This window comes from Monodon monoceros, unplaced genomic scaffold (assembly GCF_005190385.1).
Source record: "Monodon monoceros isolate NGI ecotype Baffin Bay Population unplaced genomic scaffold, NGI_Narwhal_1 Super_Scaffold_16, whole genome shotgun sequence".
Lineage (NCBI taxonomy): Eukaryota > Metazoa > Chordata > Mammalia > Artiodactyla > Monodontidae > Monodon > Monodon monoceros.
The window spans coordinates 53,111,200-53,132,233 of record NW_021703772.1 but is presented as its reverse complement, the minus strand read 5'-3'; the positions used below and the strand labels follow the sequence as shown (position 1 = coordinate 53,132,233).

Here is a 21,034-nt window from a genome sequence, read left to right as displayed (position 1 = left end):
TACCCAAGAGAACTTATCTTAGCATGTACCCGAAATAAGACTCATTTCAAAATCAGCTGTTACCTATATAGTGTGCCCAAATTGATAATAAAGGAGATAGTTTAAGCTTTAGTGCCAATAATATACAAACTTTAAAATAGCATTTTCCTCAACTATATTACAGTTCTCCAATGAGACAAGTCATTTTAAAATAATACGATGATGGGACTGCCCTGGTGGTCCAGCGGTTAAGACTCCGTGTTCCCGATGCAGAGGGCCTGGGTTCAATCCCTGGTTGGGGAACTAGATCCCACATGCCACAACTAAGAGCCTGCATGCCGCAACTGAAAAAAGATCTCGCATGTCGCAATGAAGATCCCGCGTGCTGCAACTAAGACCCGGTGCAGCCAAATAAATAAATAAATATTTAAAATAATACAATGATCAGTGTCCCAAAGCTGATAGGAATAGTGCAATGGTGTACGCAGGCGGCCCAACACCGTTCAAAACCAGCCAATGGAAGAAATGCCAATGTATACAGTAGCTCCCAACAAACTAATTTGCCATCCACACTAACAGACTCTATAGCACATTACAATGATGTTTCTGAGATATCCAGAGATGAACTAATTACATTTCCTGTGTTAGAAGTCAGAAACATGTAATTTAGAGTAAGATAACAATAGCAACAATAATAATAATACATTATTATAGCCACGAAGACACTATGCCAGGCACTTCATTTATATATTCTTAATTCAACCTTCATGATTACCCTGCTTTCGTGATTTTTTAAGTCTTATTTTTCAGTGAGAGAATTGAGGTACAGAGTTGAAGCAATGTGTACAAGTAAATCACAGCTAGTAAACAGCATTAAAATTCAAAAAAGTTTATCTGATGCTAAAACCATCTGATATTGCATCCCAATGAAAATGCCAACATTAATAAATTGATGCCAAATTGGTAAATTATAAAATGTAAACAGATATGATCTCTATTATCCGGAAAATTTTTCTTTTCTAAACTGATCCATTCTTCTTAAGTTCCAGATAGTAAAGGTTTTGATGTTAATATAATGAGGCACTACTTCTTTCTAAACATGAATAATTTTAAGGATTCCCCTTGTTTAATTTGCATACCTAGAATTCACTGTGACCAGGTAGGTACAATATGAAAAAATAAATCACTTGACTCTATTGTGCAAGACCTAGTATTTTCCTTGACTATCCCTCTTGGGTCTTAAACCTGGTTTCTCTCCTCAACCTACCTACACACAGACACAGGGCAATTTTTAATGCCTTTTATTTCAAATTATCTCATCCATTTAAATTTAATGACTTTTCTGATCAGTGTCATCTTTCACCTTTCTTCCATTTAACCATCATCACCAAACATTTTTCTGGCAATCAAGTACAACCTGTTACATTTCTACCTCCCAAAAGGTAAGTGTGAAATTGACAATACTGCAGACTGCTACTGCAGTTCTAACAAAAAATGCATGAAGTACTATCATCATCCACATTTATATAGAATATGCCTGTTGGGAAATAATGAGAGTTCAACATGTGCATGCTTGATACTTAGACTAATTGGAAATTCCTGCAATGAGAGCAATTTATCTAGAGTTTATAGCTCTCACTGCTCTTCTTAGCATCACTGTGTGGATTTTATGATGAATTATTAAATTTCTCTCTCCTTGTCACAAGTAAGCAACTCAGCAAAACCACACCTGCTCTCCTGAGCAAGGAGGATATTTTATAATAAGATGTAGTTTCAGCAAGCATCAGAGAGCAAAATATTCAATAAGATTTGTAAGAAATGCTTTAGACTGTTAACTGGAAACTCTGAAATTATAAATTCCACAGTTATCTCAAATATTCAGAAAATGAGAAAATATTCAAGTAATGGCTGAAATGCAATGCTTTCTCAATCATTTCAGTATAACACATCTATCATTGTCCCTTAGGTGTCCTCAACCTATGTTGGAGGAACTTGTGGAAGCATACTGTCCTAAAATTGTTAAAAGAAGTCAAAGAAGGACTTCCCTGGTGGTGCAGTGGTTAAGAATCTGTCTGCCAGTGCAGGGACACGGGTTTGAGCCCTGGTCCAGGAAGATCCCACATGCCTCGTAGCAACTAAGCCCGTGTGCCACAACTACTAAGCCTGCGCTTTAGAGCCCGTGAGCCACAACTACTGAAGCCTGTGCACCTAGAGCCCGTGTTCCATAACAAGAGAAGCCACTGCAATGAGAAGCCCACGCACCACAACAAAGAGTAGCCCCCACTCGCCACAACTGGAGAAAGCCTGCGCGCAGTAAGGAAGACCTACTGCAGCCAAAAATAAATTAAATTTAAAAAAAAAAACAGTCAAAGAAGTGGATTTCCTTTAGTTTGCTCTTCTGCATTCTAAATAGTAACAGTAGGTGTGGCAAACTCCAAACATTATAACAGAGTTAAAAACAAACTTTAGTTGCCCAGTGGGGAAGATAGAATATTAAATAGTATTCAAAATAAAAGCTAGTTTAAATCTGTTCTTAATAAAAAAAGGCGATGGTATCCTCGGGAAGACCTACTAATAGGACCCAAGCTCCTGACCCTTCCAAATAGTGATTTTCCTGTTCAGGGAACAGATAGGAGTAACAGATGGGCCACAGTTCTTTGTTTTTGTTTTTTTTTGGCCGCACAGCATAGCTTGTGGGATATTAGTTTCCCGACCAGGGATTGAACCCACGCCCTCCACAGTGAAAGTGCAGAGTCCTAACCACTGGACCACCAGGGAATTCCCTGGCCACAGTTCTTAAGCATTAATGACAAAATTGATATGGCTTTTCCCTATCTGTACTGAAGGAAAACTCCATTGTTTAAGAAAAGTGATTCCTTAGTTTTTCTTGCTGTTTCTTTGGATATATACATATTAGTGAGAAATTTGCCCCATGATATGCCACATAAGAAAAAAATGATACTGTAATTTGAATTCAGCACAGGTTCACAATTTCAAGAAAATAAAAGGGCCAAAACTTTTTAGGAAAAGTCACCAGTGTGACAATCCCTTATCTGCAATTCTGAAATCTGAAAAGCCTTGAAATTCAGATTTTTCTTTAGCTTGTGCCAAACTCATTTGGCAGCAAAATTTGACATGCACTAACTTGAGACTTAATGTGATTCTTCACTTGATGCACTGTGGAAATATTACATGTATTTGATTACAGGATGTTGCCCTGGATCCCCAAAGGGGAACTACTTAATAAATATATCTGCACTGTATTTCTTCTCTACAATCTGAACAAAATTCTGAACGTCAAATCAGAATTACAAATAAAGAACTGCAGACCTGTCCTCCCTGTTTGCTTCCTGGTACACCACTGTACATCAGGTATGCGCTCTGATGCATAACCATTTGAATAACTGAAGGTTACCATGTTGAAGTACAGGGTTAAAAACTGTGCAGATAGTATTGGATATTGTTTGGGTTTTTAAGTGATGAGGAATAAACAATATAAAAACCTTTGACTGGTCTCCGACCCTATGTAGGGGAGATAGGACCAACTTGGGGACATCTTAAGACAGTGAGACTCAGATGAGTTAAAAAAATGACAAAAATCTAAAAGTTCTTATCATTTTAAGGAATCAGTAATACCAATATTCATATTGAAAATTACTCATTATAAACTGGGAGGAGGTATTACCCCCCCATTCATTTCCTACACGATGAAACCAGTCCAAATTAGTCTGTGTTTAAGTTACCAAAGAAATTAAAGTGATATGATCATTTGGATATGCTACTTAAACATTTTTTAAGTAGCATTCTTCTGTTGGTACATAGGAAGATCCATCCTGTAATGTGCTGCTTTTCACCAGAATGCAGGCTCTATGACAGCAGGGAAGTTGTCAATTTTTGTTTGTTTCCAAATTTCTATCAGCTATTTCTTGATTTATAGTATTGATTTCCACATGAATTGGTTTTAAAGAAAAATTCTATATGTTGAACTTCTTTACTGATTCATTTAAATATAAATTATGTCATTTATGGGGCAAATGCCCTGGATCCTACCCCCTTTCTACTTCCAGTCTCTTTCTCTACACAACCAGGTTTTTTTTGGTAGATGAGTCCACACTGGCTGCCTCTAATTCTTAATCTCCCGTTAAGCTCTCTTACGCACCACAATCTGGTTTTCCACTCCCACTATTACATAGTACTTGTCAAGGTTACATAATGACCTCCTTGTTGCTAAATCCAGGGGCCACTTCCTTATTTTATGACGTTGTTTCTAGCACTTGGTACTGCTAACCCCCTTCTTGAAGTTCTCACTTCTCAACTTACGGGGGTGCCAAGTTCATCTGGTGTTGCTCTTGTCTCTTCTTCTGTCCACCCCTCTAACATTTTACTATCTCATAGAGTTTAATCTTTGCTCATGGATTTTTATCTGTTTTGTTCATTGCTGTAATCCCAAAATAGAAGTCTCAATATTTGTTAAATGAACAAATGAATAGTGCTTATTTTTTCTTTCTCCATATTCTTTCTGGAAGACCATCTCCACCCTCACATCTTCAACTCATATTCATAAGAATGACTTTATTCCAGCTCAATCTTTTCTACAGTGTTCCAAATCTTTATCGCCAAATGCCTATAGAAACCTCCATGTGGATGTCCCAAAGGCCCTCTGAACTAGGGGAGTCCAAACTGGAACTCATTTCCTCCTCTCCTCAAACCAGCCCTTCCTCTAAGATATTACCTGTAAAGCTAGCCAAGTGACAGTTTCCTTTTCCTCACTACCAGTCAGTCATCAAATCCCACTGATTTTGCTTTCTCAGTTAATAGGAGATAAAATCAAATCTCCCCATTCTCTCTGCCACTGTATACAAGAGAAAGTTAGGGGGAAGGCTCCATTTAGGGAAGATCCCATAATAAGATAATCCTCATTTCATTTTAGAAGGAGGCAAGTCGGTTTTGACCTAACAAGATTTCTCACAAGGTCTTCATCTCTTGGCTATAAGAACTTGCCCAACTTGCCTCTAAAAAATATATGCATACTACTAACCTGTGGGGTTCCACTGCATTCTACCCAAGCAGGGTAAAAAGATCATTTAAATATCTGCAAAGCTACCCACAGAGAAATCAGGCCTTAAATTAAAAGCACATCTCACTATGATAAAAACTGTAAAAAATACAAACACATGAGGGCTAAACAATACACTACTAAATAACCAAGAGCTCACTGAAGAAATCAAAGAGGAAATCAAAATATACCTACAAATGACAATGAAAATATGATGACATAAAACCTATGGGATGTAGCAAAAGCAGTTCTAAGAGGTAAGATTATAGCAATACAATCCTATGTCAAGAAACAAGAAACATCTCAAATAAACAACCTATCCTTACACCTAAAGCAATTAGAGAAAGAAGAACAAAAAAACCCCAAAGTTAGCAGAAGGAAAGAAATCATAAAGATCAGATCAGAAATAGAAAAAGATATGAAAGAAACAATAGCAAGATCAATAAAACTAAAAGCTGGTATTTTGAGAAGATAAACAAAATTGATAAATCATTAGTCAGACTCATCAAGAAAAAAAGGGAGAAGACTCAAATCAATAGAATTAGAAATGAAAAAGGAGAAGTAACAACGGACACTGCAGAAATACAAAGGATCGTGAGAGATTACTACAAGCAACTATATGCCAACAAAATGGACAACCTGGAAGAAATGGACAAATTCTTAGAAAAGCACAATCTTCCCAGACTGAACCAGGAAGAAACAGAAAATATAAATAGACCAATCACAAGCACTGAAATTGAAACTGTGATTAAAAATCTTCCAGCAAACCAAAGCCCAGGACCAGATGGCTTCACAGACAAATACTATCAAACATTTAGAGAAGAGCTAACACCTATCCTTCTCAAACTCTTCCAAAATATAGCAGAAGGAGGAACACTCCCTAACTCATTCTACGAGGCCACCATCACCTCGATACCGAAACGAAACAAAGATGTCACAAAAAAGGAAAACTATAGGCCAATATCTCTGATAAACATAGATGCAAAAATCCTCAACAAAATACTAGTAAACAGAATCCAACAGCACATTAAAAGGATCATACACCATGACGAAGTGGGGTTTATCCCAGGAATGCAAGGATTCTTCAATATACGCAAATCAATCAACGTGATACACCATATTAACAAACTGAAGGAGAAAAACCATATGATAATCTCAACAGATGCAGAAAAAGCTTTTGACAAACTTCAACACCCATTTATGATAAAAACTCTCTCAGAAAGTTGGCATAGAGGGAATCTACCTCAACATAATATGAAAAACCCACAGCCAACATCATTCTCAATGGTGAAAAACTGAAACCATTTCCCCTCAGATCATGAACAAGGTTGCCCACTCTCACCACTCTTATTCAACATAGTTTTGTAAGTTTTAGCCATGGCAATCAGAGAAGAAAAAGAAATAAAAGGAATCTAAATCTGAAAAGAAGAAGTAAAGCTGTCACTGTTTGCAGATGACATGATACCATATATAGAGAATCCTAAAGATGCTACCAGAAAACTACCAGAGCTAATCAATGAATTTGGTAAAGTAGCAGGATACAAAATTAATGCACAGAAATCTCTTGCATTCCTATACTCTAATGATGAAAAATCCGACAGAGAAATTAAGGAAACACTCCCATTTACCACTGCAACAAAAAGAATAAAATACCTAGGAATAAACCTACCTAAGGAGACAAAAGACCTATATGCAGAAAACTATAAGACACTGATGAAAGAAATTAAAGATGATACAAACAGATGGAGAGATATACTATGTTCTTGGACTGGAAGAATCAACTTTGTGAAAGTGACTATACTACCCAAAGCAATCTACAGATTCAGTGCAATCCCTATCAAACTACCAACGGCATTTTTCACAGAACTAGAAAAAAAAAATTGCACAATTTGTATGGAAACACAAAAAAATCCCAAATAGCCAAAGCAATCTCGAGAAAGAAAACCAGAACTGTAGGAATCAGGCTCCCAGACGTCAGACTATACTACAAAGCTACAGTAATCAAGACAGTATGGTACTGGCACAAAAACAGAAATATAGATCAATGGAACAGGACAGAAAGCCCAGAGATAAACCCACGCACATATGGTCACCTTATCTTTGATAAAGGAGGCAAAAGTATACAATGGAGAAAAGACAGCCTCTTCAATAAGTGGTGCTGGGAAAACTGGACAGCTACATGTAAAAGAATGAAATTAGAACACTCCCTAACATAATACACAAAAATAAACTCAAAATGGATTAAAGACCTAAATGTAAGGCCAGACACTATAAGACTCTTAGAAGAAAACACAGGCAGAACACTCTATGACATAAATCACAGCAAGGTCCTTTTTGACCCACCTCCTAGAGAAATGGAAGTAAAAACAAAAATAAACAAATGGGGCCTAATGAAACTTAGAAGTTTTTGCACAGCAAAGGAAACCATAAACAAGTCGAAAGGACAACCCTCAGAATGGGAGAAAATATTTGCAAATGAAGCAATGGACAAGGGATTAATCTCCAAAATATACAAGCAGCTCATACAGCTCAATATCAGAAAAACAAACAGCCCAATCCAAAAATGGGCAGAAGACCTAAACAGATATTTCTCCAAAGAAGATATACAGATTGCCAACAAACACATGAAAAGATGCTCAACATCACCAATCACTAGAGAAATGCAAATCAAAACTACAATGAGGTATCACCTCAAACTGGTCAGAATGGCCATCATCCAAAAATCTACAAACAATAAATGATGGAGAGGGTGTGGAGAAAAGGGAACCCTCTTGCCCTGTTGGTGGGAATGTAAATTGATACAGCCACTATGGAGAACAGTATGGAGGGTCTTTAAAAGACTAAAAATAGAACTACCATATGACCCAGCAATCCCACTACTGGGCATATACCCTAAGAAAACCATAATGCAAAAAGAGTCATGTATCACAATGTTCACTGCAGCTCTCTTTACAACAGCCAGGACATGGAAGCAACCTAAGTTTCCATCGACAGATGAATGGATAAAGAAGATGTGGCACATATATACAATGGAATATTACTCAGCCATCAAAAGAAACGAAATTGAGTTATTTGTAGTGAGGTGGATGGACCTAGAGTCTGTCATACAGAGTGAAGTAAGTCAGAAAGAGAAAAACAAATACTGTAGGGTAACACATATATATGGAATCTAAAAAAAAAAAAGCGTCTGATGAACCTGGGGCAGGACAGGAATAAAGACACAGACGTAGAGAATGGACTTGAGGACACGGGGAGGGGGAAGGGTAAGCTGGGATGAAGTAAGAGAGTAGCACTGACATATATACACTACCAAAGGTCAAATAGATAGCTAGTGGGAAGCAGCTGCATAGCACAGGGAGATCAGTTTGGTGCTTTTTGACCACCTAGCGGGGTGGCATAGGGAGGGTGGGAGGGAGACGCAAGAGGGAGGGGATATGGCGATATACGTATGCATATAGCTGATTCACTTTGTTATACAGCAGAAACTAATACAACACTTTAAAGCAATTATACTCTAATCAAGATGTTAAAAAAAGGGCTTCAGTGGTGCAGTGGTTGAGAGTCTGCCTGCCAATGCAGGGGACACGGGTTCTTCGTGCCCCGGTCCAGGAAGATCCCACATGCCGCGGAGCAGCTAGGCCCGTGAGCCATGGCTGCTGAGCCTGCGCGTCCGGAGCCTGTGCTCCACAACGGGAGAGGCCACAACAGTGAGAGGCCTGCGTACCACAAAAAAAAAAAAGATGTTAAAAAAAAAAAAACTCACTACGATATATTCAATCATTCCACACTTTCTAAATTTCCTTCTAAATTTCAAAAATGAAAATTCTGTCTCAATGTATCAACAATCTATATACTTAAATTACTCTTTGACAGAAAAGAGTTCTTGGGGTAGCAGTCCCTCTAATTGCTGAATAAAATAAACCTTAAGGGACATCGTTACTGCTCCTGTACCCTCAATCACTTGTACTTGACCCCACCTCCCACAAGCCCACCTCGTCTCGCCTCAGTTTCCCCACACTTCACTTGGTTCACAGCTCAACTGGCTGGCAACAGAATTTAACTTTCCTCATTAACCCCAGCACCTCATTCACTGGACAAATATTACCATTATGGGTTTTACTGGTCTGCGATTAAGCTCAATTTATACCCATTTTCAAGATAACAAAGAGACAAAACCTTACATTTCAAACCTATATCACAACCCTCACCACTTTACTTAATATATATCTTATGGCAAAGAAGTAGCTCTAGTGCTTCTAAACACCCACTGAATAGCTCCTTTTTCATTTTGTCTTAAAGTTTGTATTTGTGCAGGGGAGTCTCCTTTGTGAGGTCATAAAAACAGAAAAATTTTGTACAGATGAGAAAACAGAACTAAAAAAATAATAATAATGAGGCTGGTGCCATAATTGATAATTATATTAAAAAGTGGTTCACTCTGTAATGACCTATATGGGAACAGAATCTAAAAAGAGTGGATATATGTACAACTAATTCACTTTGCTGTACAGCAGAAACTAACACAACACTGTAAATCAACTATACTCCAATAAAAGTTAAAAAAGACAAAAAGCTTACAAACTCCTAAAAAAAAAAAAAAGTGGTTCAGAAAAGCACTTGCTGAGAAAATGAGGAAGTATAAGGTTAAGAGAAAAAGCCAGATGGTCTTTTTCTACTTTCTTACCTTACCCCCTATTCTTTGGAAACAAATTAAGAATAGAGGGTTAAAGGCATTGTCTGTTGTATAGTGAGGGGAGATATATGTTAAGCTGCACAGAAGGCATTGAGGTCTGAGAGATGAGAGTTCCTATCATCAAGTAGAGCAGAGAAGTGCTATAGCAAGGTTATAAACTCAATACTACTGGAAAAAAGGAAGTGCAATTAGGTGGATCTGGGGCATATACAAAGAAATGGGTTTAGAAGCTGAATTTTGAAGGACAAGTAGCAAAGGGAGAAAAGGTCATTCCAGCAATGAGACAGCATCAGTAAGGACTCAGAGAGATGAAAGACCTTGTAGAAGAACACTGGATCCTTGAAGTTCTTGGTCACTGTTATATATCCAGAACTTAGGACAGTGCCTGCTACTTAACAGGTTCCAATTCTAATATCAAATATAAAAAGAGGTGTGTGGACTTTTGATTATTGCTCCTGTTTCTTAACTCCCTATAATGATATTTTGACAACTTCTTTACCAAGGAATACCACAGCAGCCTTGTCCCACATATCAACCCCTATTTCTAGGAACAGCCAAGCTATATGTCATCAACTGCATCATGACAGTCCTATCAGGTGCCATTCCTTATCTGTCTTCATCCCACATTAACCTGGAGAGCAGCTTGAATATACCTCCCTATTGCCATGAAAAAAAGAAACAAGAACAAAAAAAAAACAAAACAAAAAAACCCAGTTCCTTTGAAGGCACTGCAAGAGGAAATCTGATCCTGGAGGTGCAGTTACTTCAACTTACCAAAACAAGTCTAATTATTGAGGATGCTGCATGCTTTCAAACATTCATACCACTTTGTCTCCCCTCACCCCAAATCTGTTCATCAGCTTGCCTAACTAAGTATATGGGCCCGATATGTTCACCAACTCTCACTGCACAGCTTTATAAGTGGGCTTGCTGAAGATTTAATGAAAGCGCCATTTAGTAAATCACATTCTAAGTTTTAAAGAAAACTTGGATGCCGTGTCCTCCACAGAGAAGTTTATGAACTATCCCCTAGACACACAGCACTACATTCTACTCCAGAGGCTCCTGTCCCCAGGTTTAGAAGAAAGCTGTCCTGGTAAACTAATTCAGGAAAGGACTCAGAGAGTAGCTTTTGAGATGGAAGTACTGAATTCTAGTCTGATCCATTTATGAGTTAGGATCAAAGTCAAGTTAAACATGAACCTCCACTGGGTCTCTCCCTCCCATTAGCCAAACTATTCGATAATTCCAGGAGCCCTTATGTCCCCAGGCCAAGGCAGCCCACACCATCTTTTTGGTATCTGTTCACTGGGAAAGATTTATTAACTTAACTACAAATAGCAAAGGCTTGCTTTAATCATTGCTTCCTCTCCAGATATATTATTTCTGAAGAAAATGCTATGAAAGTTTGTATTCTGTTGTACGCCTTGAAATGTCTCTTCCAATGTCCACTTGGGAAATGTATATATTGAGATAAAATATTCAGGCTACAGGTTTATTACGTCTGGAAGTTTGCTAAAGCTAATACGCCAGAGGCCTTTTTGTTCCGTTATCCTCCCACGCTAGGATTCTCAGATTTAAACAGAGAAGTAGAGAACTGCAGCAAGGAAGCCCTCCAAGTCATTAGTGGGATCAGCTATATTACCAATAGCCACTTCTTTCTTGAACTAGCTCTAGGCCAGTCATGACTTATATCAAGTTAAGGATATACCAGGTAGTATAAGATTCAGTCCAAATACAAGTGAACCATAAACAGAAAATAATGTTCAAGTTAAGGCATGGGCATTATAAATACACAATGTATCACTCTGTACACTCTTAGGTGGTCTCAGATACAAGGAGCCACTGCAGAACTCTTGGCAATGCACAATCATCAGGGAGGAGACTTAACCTCTAACAATGCAGCAGCTGGGAAAAAGGACAGAGCTAAGAAGACTGGTTTAGGAAAGACAGATGAGCAATCTAGGAAGTGTAAGAACTCCAGAAGTGATTGGAACTAAGCTATGCAACATGAGGAAGGATGTGGCGGCATAATAAGGAAAATACTGGCTGGCCACAGATCAAACACTTTGGAGCAAAGAAGGCAGCAAACCTGATTCTGGGAGTAGGGGTGAACCACAGCCGATACCTAGGAGATGGGCTAGAACAGTGGCTCTCAAACTAACTGGCATGAGAATCTCGGGAATGCTCTGGCAAAAAAGAGAGTGAAGGGTCCCTCATTCCCCAGCTTCTGATTCAACAGGATTGGGGTGAAGCTCAGTAATTTACATTTCTAACAAGTTCCATGGAGATACTGACGCTACTAATTCTCCTGATTCAGGACACCACATTTTCAGAACCACTGGGTCAGGCAGGATATTAAAGGTTCTTGGCCTCTGAAGTCTCAGTGCCTTACATGCATTATTTTTCTTCAACTTCAAAACAACCTGTAATTTTTAGACGAGGAAGCTGAGACTAGAGATGTTAGGTAATTTGCCCCAAGTGACAGGCCTAATAAGTTCTGAAACAAGACTGGAGTCTTTGGTTTACTAGTCTTTCATCCAGTACCAATTCAAGTAGGCCTCCTCCTCCTACAGATACTAGACGCTTCTTGTAATCAAGATCACACTTTTAATGCCAATTCTAAATCCACTTTTCCACAGTAGGATGTTAACTGAGGTGAACTGGCAATCCTAAAACAAGTTTAAATACAGATAAGGAGGAGGCCAGTTAACTGGTTTTCTGAAGCCCAAGTTTGCTTGTTTCTCTATCTGCTATTCCTAGTCTGTGGAAACCTTAAAAAGCAAACTCTTACCACACTTTCAATCACTTAATTCTTGCATCTGGAATAGGCTTTCCCCATTTTTTTCGTTCTCCATTTATCTCAAAGAATTGTTTTAAGAATTAAGCGAAAATCGGTAAACTGATGATTGCAGTTGGAGTCAGTAAAATTAACTATGATATTATATTACCGTTACGTGCAAATGTACTTACTATAGGATTGGAGCTCGACAGAGATGTGGAGACTGGAGACCCAAGTTTGGGAGTTATCACCTTATTGGTGGTAGTTCAGGTTATGGAAGGATAAAGGATGACAGAGGAAGAACACATGTAATGAGGACCGAACAGTCTCCAGTAATAAATACTAGTAAGCGTCAAAAATTACGCGGCAAATGAATGAAAAAGAAACGACTAATGAAATTTTAAACAATCAGTCACATTACGCCGCAAAGAGGAATGAGAGTGAAACTTCCACTGTTCTTTAATTAACTACCATTCATGGATACCACAACCGTGGCCCGAGGCCGTGGCACTAAGAAAAGGGCCTTGGGAAGCCCAAACGACTCGGGAGGCTCTAAGTGATCCGCGCCCAAAACACACGCACACGAAAGGCGAGAGTACCAGCACTGTGCTGGATTCCACAATAAAGCCACTGCGGAGAGACAGGCCCAGGAACCTCTCGAGGAAGCTACTCTGTTCGCGCAGGCGGGGCGGGAGTTCACCGCTGCCCCCTCCCCACCCCACCCGCTGAGACTCCTCGGCCCGACAGACACTCACAGCCCAACCTCACGGGCCAGCGCGCGGCGGGAGACCCAAGCGCACCCCAGAGTCGCCCACGGCCGTACCAGCGAGTCCGCACCCACTCCTGGTTCCCCTTCACTTCCCACCCGGTCTGGCAACCCACCACCCCCACTTCAGTTCGCTGCCTGTAGCTAGTCTACGGAGTTCGGTAATTACCTGGCGCTCCACCGCGCCGCCATTACACCGGACGTACGTCACTTCCCCTTCCCGGCCCGGCGGTAAGACGAAGGCGGAACGTGAAATACATAAAAACCTGACGCTAAACTGACTTTGATACCTTATCCTATTAATTTGTTTAAAGTACCACCTTGTAATACCAGATACAGAGCCGTCGATCCGGCCACATTTTTCCCTTCCCAAGACGCCGAAAAAAGAGAAGTTGACACAAACTACAAAAATCCAGAACCCACCGCCAATGAGGACGGAAATTACGTGTGCAATTGTAGGCTGAGAAGGCAGCAAAGCACGACGGGAATTGTAGTTCTTCCGGAAAAGCGCCAGAGAGCGTGCTGGAGGCCCGCGAGAAACCAGGTTGTGTTTAAGAGTTTTTAAAATTTACTTTAATCTATAATTATTTCTCTGCAGTTGGCAGGAAAGTAGACCTTAGTGTAGTCACTTTTCCGTGAAAATCTTAAGGAGAGCAGACACCTTCTTCAGACTTTTTACAATAGTTAAACCAGGAATCAAAAAAAACAAAAATGTTACCAAATGTTAAGTGCCTACTAAATTCCAAGATTTCCAGCCCAAGTGAATGGGAGAATATTGGACCACAGAGTGAAGTAATGAGGAGAAACTAATTCTGTAGAGAAGATGGTGCCTCTATTTTAGGTTAAGGTACCAGCTGGCGAGATATGCTGAGGAGAAGGAGATTGCCTGACCGACTTGGAAACAGCAGTCTGTACGCAAATCAGAGGTAATCCGTCGAAGTATTTTCTTAAACATTACTTTTCAACAGTAACAAAACCTAAAAGTTAACTGCTTGTTACTGTTTTGGAAACTCTTTTCCTAAAACAGCTGTATTTTTATGTTCCTCAAAACAAGTGTATAAACCAGTCCTGGTTTCTCCAAACACTGATTTATTACAATGTTAGGGTACTGCTAAACCCTTCCTAGAGTCAGAAGAGTAAAGTGATTACGGATAAAGACACTGGAGCACAACTTATGTTTAAATCATGAATCTATTGATATACTCATGGATGATTGACCTTAGGCAGGTTACTTCACACTGTGTGCCCATTTCCTGATTCGTTAGATAGGACTGATAATAGTACCCACCCCACAGAATAGTTTTAAGACTGAATTAGTTTTGATACGCTTGATGCATTTGTGATATATCCTACCATATGATAGTATTATCTATCCTTTTTCATATGTAAGATATTTGGCCATAGCTTAAGGTGCATTTTGGTGTCTTAAAATATTTAAGTGGATAGATTTTAGTTGTAATAATAGGAGATGAATCTGGTAAGCATTTGTATCCACACCTGAAAAAAGCACAATACCACCTCTACAATTGTCAACAGAAATAGGAAAGTTGGAGTTGAACCTAGCGGGGCTGGGTGGAACTGGGAGAGACTAGGTTTGTCTTTTGGGTCCTCAAGGAAGTAAACAGTGATAAAATTAAGAATGTAAAAAAGATGAAAGGAAAAGGGAGAAAACGAGATGGGGTAGGGGTAGCTCCAGAGCAAAGATGAAGTCCCTCCCTGGGATACAATGGCGAGGCCTTTACAACACTGTCTTGCTTGGTCATTAGCCAGAGCCTCCCTGAGAAGCGTGTGACCTCAACTCAAAACCTGAGGTGAACTTGAAAGTGGTAACAGTTAAAGGCTGTCACCTAACCACACTCCTTGTAATCAGGCAAAAAGCCATTTATTGAAGAGGTATCTGAGCAGCACATCTCTGTGTCTGTCACAGTCCACCCATTGCACCATGTAGATTCACTCTCCCTACACATTCAGGGAACTGTTGTCTTCCTGAAGAGAAACTTCAAAGACAGAAGTTAGTGGGACAAACTACAGTCCCCATATTTGCAGTTGGTCTTGAGCCACAACTGAACTCATTGACTCTCTCCTCCACTATTCATCCTAAATTTTCCTCTCTCTCTCAGCTACCACTTCTGCTGGTCTCAGTAATTAAACTTGTGGTGTGAAAACCCTGATTCCTGAGAAATTTGAGCCCCTGGTAACAATCCCCTTCTCAGGCAGGTGTTGCTGCACTTGTCCATTTACAGTCACTATTGGAGAAGGTAGAGGTGTACAAGTGGATCACCTGAGTACCAAGTGTATTCCTACTTGCCTCCGTCGAATAACATCAAGCCTGCCTCCTCCTGGTGATGAGTTAGCTTCCCTGACAGGGTGTTGACTCCTTGCCTACTTGTCCCTGAACTCAAGAATTCCAAAGTTCCTAGGCAGCAGATTAAGCTTAGTTCAGTGGGACCCTTCCTGTGTCCCCTAGCAAGAATATACCACCTTTGGGGACTAGAACCTCTAATTTACAAAGTTCAGAGTTGCAGGAATGGGAAGTACTATGTGCCTTAGTGGGTCATTGGGAATGATGGTAAATGGGGCTATTCCTGTTTGAAGCCATTGTTTATGGCCCCACTTATGTTTCTATCTGGGATCCTGAGCCATATCGAGGTCTACTACATCCTGGGGAACAGTACCTCATTCTTGCAGAGTATTGTCTTTTAGAAAGTACTTGAACTTCACCCTGAGCAGACCATTCCAGTGTTATACTAGGCCACCAGATTCTGGGACGTGCAGCATGTGTTGCAACCAGTGGAACCCATGGCCACAGGCACCTTCCTGCACCTGAAAACTGTAAATCAGTTCCTGTAAACTGATTTCCCTGTTTGGATGCTATATTGTATTGTATTCCGTCCCTGTGGATCAGGCATTGGGTAAGTCCCCAGATGGTTGTGCTTGGTGAAGATTGGTGGGCTGCAAATGCATACCCCAAATAAGTAATCTATTTCTATGCTGCACCTCCCAGGATGGAATGACCTCAATGTAGTCAACTTGCTGCCAAGGGCTACTTGAGTAGGAGTGATGACATATTAGGAGCTCAGCATTGGTCTCCCTGCTGGCAGGTTGAATTTTCAGATGAGGCAGTAGGCAGCTCAGCTCTGGTAAGTGGTCTCCATGCTGATAGGCCCATTTCATAGACTCCATTCTTGTCACCGTGGCCATTTCATTCATGTGTCCATTATGCCAGCACTGGGGTGGCCGCTAACAAAGACAGGCTAACATCAACTAGCTGAGTGATTTTGTCTACTTGGCTGTTTAGTTCTTCTGCTATAATGTATACTTTCTGGTGGACATTGACATGCGACAAAAAGATCTTCACACTTTTTGCCCACACCAGTATTTATATCCATATATCTCTAAGCCTCTAAGACCTCCTTGTCTGCAACCTTCTAAATCTCTTTCTTTTCAGACCTCTGACCAGCCAGCCAGGCTATTTGCCATTGCCTATTAGATAATATTCGAAAGTCAGGCCACTTTTTCCTCCATACCATGTGTACCACCCAAAGATCTGCCCATTAGGAAGATTTTCCCTCTCCTCTGTCTTCAGGGCTCTTCCTGACTAAGGCTTTAATGTAGCTGTTGTCCAGTTTAAGCCTTCATCCACATACTTAGCCAACCCACCTGTGAACTACGTTTGGCCCTTTTTTCTTCCTTCAGCTTGTTGTTCAAGACCCCACCTCCTACCCCACATGGCCATCAATATGAGCTGAGAGAAGAGTATCGATAAAACTGTGATGGGTGATGTCAAGGTCTGCACTATGTCTGGTCTTCTTCATGCTTTATCCCAAATATAATGCTTTCATCTTGTGACTGGGCCCCCAGAATTTATGACATGGTGGGTTCAGTAAGACACGTTTCATTTTGTACCACTAAGTGTCTCGTGATCAATCGTTCCCTTTTTAGCAGTAGCATGCCGAGAGCTATTTTTCAAAAGTTGTACAACCTTGATCCAGAACTCTATGAACCTGAACTGTGATCCTCCTACTAAGATTTCCATAAACTCCATACTGCATCTTTTCCCAAAACTGACAACTCTAACACCATAGGATCTGCCAGATCCTTTAGCCCAAGTATCAAGGCTGCTTGCACTATAGCTCATACCTGGTGCAGAGCCCTTTCTTGTGCCAGGTTGCACCTGGTATTATAGGCCAGATATATTCCTAGGTCTGGAGTACGTTGTTTACAGAACCCAAAGCATCCTCTTGGCCGTGTGCTTTCTTCCTTCTTGTAGGGGATGCAAGAGGCAGCAATTTGTCTTTTACTTTGAAGAGGATGTTCTATCACTTCCCAGAACACTGCACTCTAAAACCTTTAACGAGGGGACAGGTCCCTGATCTTTCATAAGGTTCATTTCCTCCAGCATGCTATCCACCTCTTGCTCAACCTGTTTGATCAGCATGATATCATTGTTATAATGGATCTATATGACCTTCGACAAAATTTCCAGATGAACTAGATCTCTCTGGACTGTATTATGAAAGAGGAGAGTTAACATAGCCCTGGGGCTAGAGTGTCAGTGCATGTTGTTGTCAGTTTATTTCATATGGACATTAACTATTTCTAATTGTCTTTCTTGACTGGGATAGAAAAGAATGCTTACTCCAAATTAATGGCTGCATACCATGTACCTGAGGTCCTATTATCCTGCTTTAGCCATGATACTATGCTTGGCATGGCAGCTGCAACTGGGGCTGCTTCTTGGTTGAACTTGCAGTAGTCTACAGTCATTCTGCTAATTCATCTGGTTTCTGCAGGTGCCAGACTGTCAAATTAAATGGAGATATGCTGGGAACTATTACTCCTGTATCCTTTATCTCCACCATACCCCAGGCATTGCGATTTAATGCTTTAGATTTGCTCTCTTGTCTGGGAGAGACAGGTTCAAAGACTTCTGCTTGACTTTCCCCCACTATGATGCCTCTCACTCCACAGGCCAAGGGCAATATATGGAAATGGCTCCAACTGTGAAGTCTGTCAATCCCAATTATACACTTGAGACTGGGTAAAGGACTACCAAATTAATCTGTGAATCCAGGGGACCATTGTGGGCCAGACTCTGGCCATAACTCCATTTATTATCTGGCCTCCATATACCTCTCTTCTGATAGCAGAGCCATGATATTGCTTCAGATCTTCAGGTATCAATGTCAACTCTGACTTGCATCTAATAGTGCTCAAATATGTGGATACTCCCCTTTCCCTGTGTACAGTCATTCAACTAAGTACAAGTGGGTCCCTTTGGGAAAGGGTCAGGGGAATCTCTACAATATATACTTGATATGGTGTTGCAGGGTGCTTCTTCCTGAGACCCAGCTAAGTCTTCAGCCAATGGTTTGAAAACTGGTCCAGGTTCAGGCACTGGGCAAGAGATGGTGACTTTTTATTGGGGCAACCACCTTCAGCCTCCTGCTTATCCATTCCTTCTTCTTTTAATCATGTATAGTGAGCAACAGTCTCATTGGCTGCCCATATATTTTGCCCCTAGTGACACCCTATTCTGTCAGCCATCTTCACAACTCCCTCTGGGCTGCTGCTCCTATATTCTGGTCACTATAATTATGACCTCCTAGCTTCTGGGGGTTAAGTGTTGCTCATCCTCTATTGCTTCAGGGCCCCATTATCCTCACTGCTACTAATAAACCAAGCTCCATGGCAGGCTCTCCTGTAGGCAGCCCTTGAGGAGTCAGCATCGGATGTCTTTCTTTGTGATGCTGGTGCCCCTCTTACTAGCACATTCCTGTTGGCCTTGAGGAATGATATGTCCTCTGGTCCTCCTGTGCAAAATAAATTTGTGGTAGGTTTTCTGGCCTCACATAATATATTTACTCCAGCATGTCCACTTTCCTGAGCTTTTTGTGTCTTTTCTCCAGGGTCAGCTATGGCAATTCAGGCATTTCATTTCTCTCGCCATGAGCCATTACTTTCTCCAGATGTCTGGGAATCACCCTAGCAGCACATTCGCTCTGCCCACTCAGATTCTTTCCAGAGTGTTTAATTCTATATTCCAAGAGAGTGCCCCAAGGTCAATAAACTCTACCTATCTAGTATTATATGCCAGCGCTCTCTATCAGTGAAAAGTTTTAGCAATCACACTCCCATATTGTGCCACGTACTAATTGTTCCCCATATACCACCTGAGATGGGCTTTTCTTTGCCAGTCAGGAAGTGAGGGATCCAGTTTCACGCTCCCAACTTATCACTTGCTTTATTGGGTCTTTCCTGGAACCACTGTGTCAGTTGGGTCCTCTGAGAAGTGGCCTTTGAGATGGAGACAGGAGAATAAAGGTTTGTTGGGGAGTAACACCTGTGAAAGGAAAGGGCAGGAAAAAAGATTGAGCAGAAAGAGTCAACAGACCATAATGCAGATCTGACAAAGTACCTGAAAGCCCAACAGAGAGGCCCAGAGTGAGGATTAGCTCTTAGAAGAGTCTTGCATTGGATGAAAGTCTAGACCCTTGTAGCACATCTTGCTTGGTCTTTGGCTGAGGCCACCTCAAGAAGAGCATGACCTGGACTCAGAAGCTGAGGCCAGTTGGACCTGAAAGACTTAATAGCTGGAGGCCACAAGTCCTTTCTTGAAGAAGGATCTGAACATCTGAAGGTTGCATTTCTGTATCTGCCACAATAGGTACTAGCACTAGAAATAATTAGGTTTGTTTGGTATGTTCTGTATTTCTTAATTAGCTCACTGCTATTATAAGAATTGCATTGGAGGAACTGACAAATCAGAAGAGATCTCAGCCTTCCCTGAGTTAAGTTCATGTAAGCATTTCAGAGATTGTAGGTTTTAAGGGAAAGACCTGGAAATTTGCCCTCACTGTCCATAGTAGGTTCTTAGTTCATGGGAAACATTGATTAAAACCTTACAAAATAGCTAATAGAGAATTTTACTCTCCTTCATTTTGATATTACTGGTACTGTACTAAATTGACCACAGCAATTCAGTCTCATTATTAAACAGGTTTCTGCTTCTCTCTGAAGCTTGCCTGAGACTCTAGTTCAGGCAACAGGCTAGTGATTGTGTCATTAACAAAAAAAACTGTCTCAGAGCCCTCAAGATTGCACTAGGTACTCTGAACTATGGTTATTCCAAAGAATAGAGTCTTGGGTACAATCTTCCAAGGTAAAATTGCTTAGGAAACTTTTAGACTGTACAGCGTACCAAGTCAGGATTCCCAGGACTCTTTTCTGTCCAAAAGCAGACATACTTCAACAAAACTAACTACTTGATCCAAGGCCCAATGAAATACGAATTAATTTCAGTGGAGTTAAGAAACTATTAAGGGAAATTTTAATGTGGTAGTTTATTCAGAATATTTTTGGTATTATTTTAATGTTCTATTTTTTGTAGATATATGAAAAAGCCTTTTCCTTTTCTTCTGAAGCTATTTCAAATCTTCAATTTAATAAACTCTGCCTTTGGGATTTGATTCTTACTGATACATAAACATTGAGAAACAGATATTTTCACTGAGGCTCCTTACTTTCATAACTTTTTTTCAGTAAGAATATTTTCTCCTTTTTACCAGGGTGTAATTGGACAAATCAGTGGTGCAAAAGTCACACCTGAAGTGTCACATTTGAGAATAAGTCTCATTTAATTGTGTATCAACCAGGTTAATTTTATATGTCAAGATCAGCTCATGAATGGCACCAGCTGTTGACTTTAGCTGTGAAGGCCAGCCAGCTGAGTAATGACCATTGTCTTGGAGACCAGAG

The 21,034-nt window shown here is 40.4% G+C and overlaps 1 protein-coding gene across 1 annotated transcript in view; it reads right to left on the bottom strand.

Moving 5' to 3' along the window:
- The window catches only part of CWC22 (CWC22 spliceosome associated protein homolog), a 62,505-nt gene extending 49,016 nt beyond the window's left edge, over nucleotides 1-13,489 (bottom strand). The window contains exon 1 of the mRNA XM_029225766.1: nucleotides 13,446-13,489. The gene's annotated coding sequence lies outside the window, so the exon portion shown is untranslated. The remainder of the gene's footprint in view (nucleotides 1-13,445) is intronic.
- Between the last annotated feature and the right edge of the window lie 7,545 nt (nucleotides 13,490-21,034).